The sequence below is a fragment of the Microchirus variegatus genome (assembly GCF_963457635.1).
Source record: "Microchirus variegatus genome assembly, chromosome: 4".
Taxonomy (NCBI): domain Eukaryota; kingdom Metazoa; phylum Chordata; class Actinopteri; order Pleuronectiformes; family Soleidae; genus Microchirus; species Microchirus variegatus.
The window spans coordinates 16,500,369-16,507,252 of record NC_139805.1 but is presented as its reverse complement, the minus strand read 5'-3'; positions in this window follow the sequence as shown (position 1 = coordinate 16,507,252).

Genomic DNA, 6,884 nt, shown 5'->3' with positions numbered 1-6,884 from the left:
TCTATCTATCTATCTATCTATCTATCTATCTATCTATCTATCTATCTGAACAAAGAGGTCAGGGTTGGACATTGAAGACATCTTCTCTCTGTCTGTCCCAGTGGACTGAGTCCACCACGCCTGTTCCCCAGACAAGTAAAAATACAGTGTTGTTATGGTTTTCCTGCACACACGTGAGGATGTGGCCCGGGCCTCCATCAAACATAATAACAGGACCAGACAGCTGTCATGCTTAGGTCATATTGTCCAAAAACAATGTGACATGTGATGATTTACTTGAGACGGTGCCCACGTTTGAAAAAGGAAATTGTGCCGAGAACAAAAGATAAGCTAAATAAAGTCCCATCCCGGCGACACACAGCAATTTTGGACAATATTTGATATCCCACAGATGTTTCGCGAACACAGAGAATTTGGATTAAATCCTAACTTTTGTTTTGTCTGATTACTATTTTTATTTAACCCATGTATTTATAATTGAAAAGCATTTTTGGTCCACTTTTTACACGTTTCCTGGTACAAAATCAACACCAAACTCTGGGTTAGATGTGACACAGCTGCTGATTTGAATTTATTCTTTTGGCAATAAACATGTGTTTTTCACAAACTTGCACTTCAAATGTGTGAACTCTCAGCGCAGCTTGTGTGGGCCTGCAGTGGTGAAAAACCTCATGTCCATTTAGCTCTGCTGTCCCGACACCAAACTGTCTGAGCCCCAGCCTTGGTTTCTGTCCCTCCCAACCTCCCAAGCTGCTCAGAGAAGGTATAGAGCTCCAGAAGTACATCAAGTCTGAATAGACTGAGGGCCAACAAAGCAATGGAGCTGTGGGGCCCCTGGCCGTGCAGTGTCTATATGTTTGCGGGCCTCCGGTGGTTGAGACGAGGCGTTACATGGGGCTGGGGGCCTCCGCTGCATTAGGCAGTAATAGGTTTGGGATGACCTAAACGATTAGTTGACTGGGACAATAAATCTGTTGTGTGTTTCTTGGCATGCTGAGGGGAGGATTACAAGTTGTCACACAAAGGAATGCAAATTGCAAGCCAAACTCTCCGAGAGGCCTGTGGAGTAGCCAGCTATTTAGAGCATTTGTGCGGATCTGTGCCTCTCTCTCACACTATTTTATGTTTCTCTATTAGTCCTAATAACTGTGAAGGGCCTGAGAGTAGCCACTGTATTCATCTCAAATCAATGGCTTTCCCGCACCAGGCCCTATAGACCTCCACATTTGCATTCTATCAAGTGAGATGACCAGCGGGACAATTGGCGTTAAGTCTCTTTCAGGCTGCCAAATGGAAATCTTGAATCCAGAATGACATTTTTTTCCCCCTCAGACTTTTTTCTCCTATTCACTCTACATATTTATTTTTTCTGACCACACTTTTTCCTCACTCGCTGAACCCTGGAGCTGTTGACACATACTTCTATCTATCTATCTATCTATCTATCTATCTATCTATCTATCTATCTATCTATCTATCTATCTATCTATCTATCTATCTATCTATCTATCTATCTATCTATCTATCTATCTATCTATCTATCTATCTATCTATTGTTGAATGACAGTTAAATTAAAGTCTATCTATGCATCTCTTGGACGACTTGCAGTCTCATGCAGTTCACTTTACAGAGTCTGTCTTCAATCACACCTCCTCCTAGTGACTGCAGGATGAAGTGCATGGACAGCAGCCCTCCAGATTTTGGCCTATACCTCTATCTGCTGATTTACTGCAGTAATATGGCAACAGATCGAACCCGATCCACACTGATATTTCATGCACATAATCAGACAACGTGGTGGTGGTGGTGGTGGTTGTTGTTTGTTTGAGGTCGCGTCTCCTCCGGTGGCCCTTCTGCATTTGCACTCCCCTCCCTGTCAGTGTCCCTCGGTGGAGAGGCAGCAAGATTCCTGAGGTCGAGTGGACGAAACCGCAGGACGAGGATCAACACGGAGATAGTGGAATTATTCCTCTCGAATCACAGTAGGAGTCCTGCAGCGGAAATAAATTATAGAGACGCCAGACAACTGCAGCTTAAGCGAACAAAAGATCGCCCTGACACTGAATTCTTCCCAAGGACCTGTATGTGAAAATGACCCCATTGTAATGCAATGCAATGTGAACACTTAGCAGTTCAAGATTAGTCTAATTTGCAAAAGAGGTACATTGTATGCAAGATTAACAGATTTGTGAGTTTATTTGCTTATAAAAGAATAGTTTTTTGAGGTATTGCAAGCCATGGTTTCACACACACATCTTTATCTAACAGTGGGCTCACAATTCAAAGAAAAACAATCAAATTTAAAATAGTAATGGATAGTGTGTATCCATGTATTTCTGTGAGGCACAATCAGGACAATATTCAGTTCCAGGTTTTTTAATATTGTAAATCAATGCTGCTTCAGAGGCTTGATCACCTGATGCCTTTAATGAGCTGTGATGGTGGATTCATAACTGTGATTACAAGATTCAGTTTCAGGTTTTGACTGAGTGAAGGGTTGTTGTAATTGGCTAAGAGTCTGAGAAGGGCATGCACACACACACATACACACACACACACACACACGCACGGACACATTAGTCACAGACTCAGAAAGAACCCACAATGCATTGTTTGCATGTATTCACACTGAGGCGTTTGCCAAAGGTTACCATAGCTCTGTGCCTTCTGCCCCGCTCTCCCTCGCACTGAACGGCAGAGATAGTTTAATTAAAGAACAACATTATTGTAGGACAGCTGCACTCCTACCAACGAGGAATGCCCTGATTTCAGTGCTGTGTCAGGAGAGGAAGAGCGCATATCGCCGCCACCGCCACCGCTGCTGTCCTCCCATACGCTCTCCCAGTCGCTTTTAATGGAGCGATTGTAAAACATCTTGTCATATGAGGCAGTTGCAATGATGTTTTACTGCCCACGGCTTTCAAAGATGAGCCATAAGAGTTGCGTAACACCCCAGGACCATTATGTTCTATGCACATGTAAAAGATGGAGTCTGTGTGTTCTGATGTGGATCATAAAACAGGTACTTAAACACAAGGCCGCACATGTGGACATAGATGCATGCAGCACACCTATGCCTGAGCACACTGAACACAGCACACACACACAAACACGTGTGTGCATGAAAAACAAATGAAATTATATGTAGCAGAAAAGAGAGATCTGGACTGAAATACTTGTGTAAGCACACAGTGGACACACACTCAGAGACAAGGTTCATGGCCTGTCGAGTAAAAAGGAAGATATTGATGCACCGCATTGCCTCTTTATTATTAGTTAACAAAGATACATGCATTGGTTTAGATTTGGTGTGTTTTCCATTCTATGTTCCAGTTGTGAAAGAACACTGGTGTTTGAATGCTGATGATGATTTCTGAGGCTGTTTTTTTTCTCCCCGTAATCAACACAATTGCAAACCCCTGCAGAACAAAGGCATGAATATCCATTTCCAAGGAAAAGGGTGAGTGCCCTCTCCATGCCCCGCTCACCCTCCTCACCTCTCGTTTAACTGTACGAGTTACCCTGGTAACCCCATGGGCACAATGCAGATCAGGAGGAGCAACGAATCGGGCCCTTGTCTCTCCTCACAATTCACCCTGATGATGACTAACACATTGATTCATGGAGAGGGCAGGTGGGGTTTATAAAACACTTCAAATCATTGCTCGGCCAAGATCTCCCTCATATCTTCTCTCTTCTCTGTCATCCTTTTTTTTATTGTTATTTCATTTGCTTTGTCATTTTCATCCCCCCTCTCTTTATTTTGTGTGGCTTTTTGTCTGTCTCCCACTCAGAGATGACACCGAGTCCCTCATAGCTCTCTCACAGCATGGTTTGCAAGAGGTCAGTGTTATCTAAACAGACCCATTGGGCTATTTGCTATAGCACCCTCCATCAAGCAAGAAGCTCTGAGGAATCAGCCCATCACTTCAATCAGCCACGGCGGCATACAATGAATTTATAATGGCTGCAGCCAGATGAGGAATGAAATCAGACAAATGCTGAGAGAAAAGGGAGAGAGCGACGGAGAGAGACAAAGAGAGGGGAAAAGGGGGTTGAGGAGAACGAGATCGTACGAGAGGGCAAAGCAAAGAGTAGAGTTCAGCATGCTGTTTGTGTCAATGACCACTGTGCAGGAGAGTGTGTTGTTTGTTTGCGGGTCTGAAACAAACAAGTGATTGTTGAAAGTGTGGGGGGGGATGAACTGTGATTGTGTTTGACAGTTAACTGTGTGCGAGAGGTTTCGTCCATTACTGTACGACGACTGCCTTTCTTATTTGGGTAAACATGCAACATGTACACGCCGCAAGAATCACTGTACATCGATGTGTGTATGAACATGTGTGTGTGTGCACTTATTTGTGTTTATTGGCCCATGTGCAAAGAGAAGAAGTAATCTTATCGCTCCTTAGAGGGTAAGTACATGTGACAGTAGATATATACAAACTCCCGATCAGTATCTTGATAGATTGTCAGATAATGACTGATATGAACAATTGCTTCAATGTGTGTGTTTTCCTGGCTTGTGTGCAGACCGCCTGGCAGGACGCCACCATCCACAACTCATGGACCAAAACCAGAGCGCGGTCCGGTCTCTGCTTGGACTGCGTGACTACAGACCAGACGCTCGCTCAACAACACAGCCTCTGCCCTTTGACCACATCAACCGATGCGGTCAGACTCATCTCTCAGACGTCTCTTATCACCTGAAATCAAACATTAAAAGAGGGAGAGAGCCAGAGTTACTCATAAAGTCAAAGAATTACAGTCATAGACCAGAGGGGAGGGGGTGGAGAAAGAATGAACAGGGGAAGGGGAATTTTAAAAAAGACAATTAAACACAAATTAACGCAAATTAAAAGAAGGCGAACACAAGGGAGGGTGGTGAAATACGACGTAGGAAGGGGGGAGGGGAAAAAAAAAGGTGAAGGTGGGATTAAGCAGTAAACAGAGAATGAGCGACAGATACCACGCCATGTCGTCTCATCCTATAAGCTTTCACTTCCTGCCTGTGAAAGTTTAGCACCGAAAAGGAGCAGGGGGGCGGAGTTCAGCTGTAAGCAAACACGGCTGCTTTTACGAGTACCATTCTGCAATTACCCGTTACCTTGACTGTCATGGTTTTAAGAGCGGCGCGGCCTTGGAGTTACCTAGATACACCTGGAGGAGAGCGATAAAAGAAGCTGGGGGGTGTTGGAAACACACGGTGCAGATGAGTTCCTATCTAAACGGACTGAGTGTGTGCAGCACCCAAAACTCCATCTGTCTGTCTGCCGAGTCATGACTACTGGCGCCCGCACACACCCTGCCTATCTCTGTGTGTCTGCTTACCTGATTGTACACATATCTGTCTGTCTTTGTGTGTGTGTGTGTGTGTTCTAATAAAGCCAAGATGTCTCAGTAGTTTCATCAGTTGTGCCTATATGTTGCTTGGCCAATTTCTTCTTCATGTACACACACACTCACTCACACACACACACTCACTCACACACACACACACACTCACACACACACACACACACACACACACACACACACACACACACACACACACACACACACACACACACACACACACACACACACACACACACACACACACACACACACACACACACACAGAATTAAAGATTTCAGGCAGGTGATTTGCTGATAGTGATGGGTAGGAAAATATTTGATGTCCCCAGCTTGGCCATTTAACATTCTCACCCCGTGCTCTGACCTTAAAGAGAATGAATGCATGCATACAACGTGCATGACTGTGTGTGTGTGTGTGCACATCAGCACATTCAATGCATTGCTTTATGTTTGTTCGCTTAGCTTTTAGCTGCCGTTAGCATGGTCAGAGTGCACAAACCACTCACACACACACACATACACACACACGGTCTTATTAGCAGAACATATCAAAGCCCATTTGACCTCCACCTTCTCCCTGACCTCCAGCTTCATCCCTTGGGACTGTGGGTCATCAAGGCGAAAGTGCGTGTATGTGTGTGTGTGTGTGTGTGTGTGTGTGTGTGTGATAGGATGGGGGGCTGCTCCCCCTGTCTGACCGTGAGCAAACAGTGATGGTCAAACACACACAGCCTCCTCCACCCCTCTTGTGTCCATCCTCCTATTTTGTTGTCCTCTTCTCCGACACACGTTCAGCTAATCGTCACGTGTACAAGAAAAATAGGACAATTTGAGCATAAAACTGAAATATGTGCAGGTGGATTGAGTTTTAAGAAACCATCTTGCAGTGAGGTCACATCAGTGTGCACCATGATGTGTCCATAAGTATTCAGTAGTCATTATTGCATTTTTACAGGACACTTAAGGAGCTTATGTTTTTTTTTCTATGTGATTTAAAAGTATTATGAATACATTTTCAGAACACCTGAGGTCTGCCCAGACCCTGAAAACATTATTACTTACTGCAGCATTTTCTTAAATTCTTAAATAACCATCTTAGTAATCAATTCATTATTGTCTGTTAAATGCACTTTGTACTGGCAAATCACACGTTTATCTCCCATGATTTTAATGACATGATTGTTTCAATTTTAACGTTAAGTTGAATGTTTGAATTGCTTTTATTCTATGATGTCCTTAATGTGTAAAATACATATGCCCTTTTGAGTTGCCCTGTGTATGAATAGTGCTATAAAAATAAACCAGCCTTGCCTTCAGAAGATTAAATGATAGGATTTCAACATTCTCCTTAATAACTCTTTAAAAACTAGTTTGACACTGTGAGAGGCCACAAGGTTTGTTTTTCTCCAGTCTTGCAGTTGTCAGAAACCATTTAGAAACCAGTGCATTGGCAGAGAGACAGAGAGATATTTCTCTCTCTCACACACACACACGCATGCACGCACATACACGCACACACGCACAC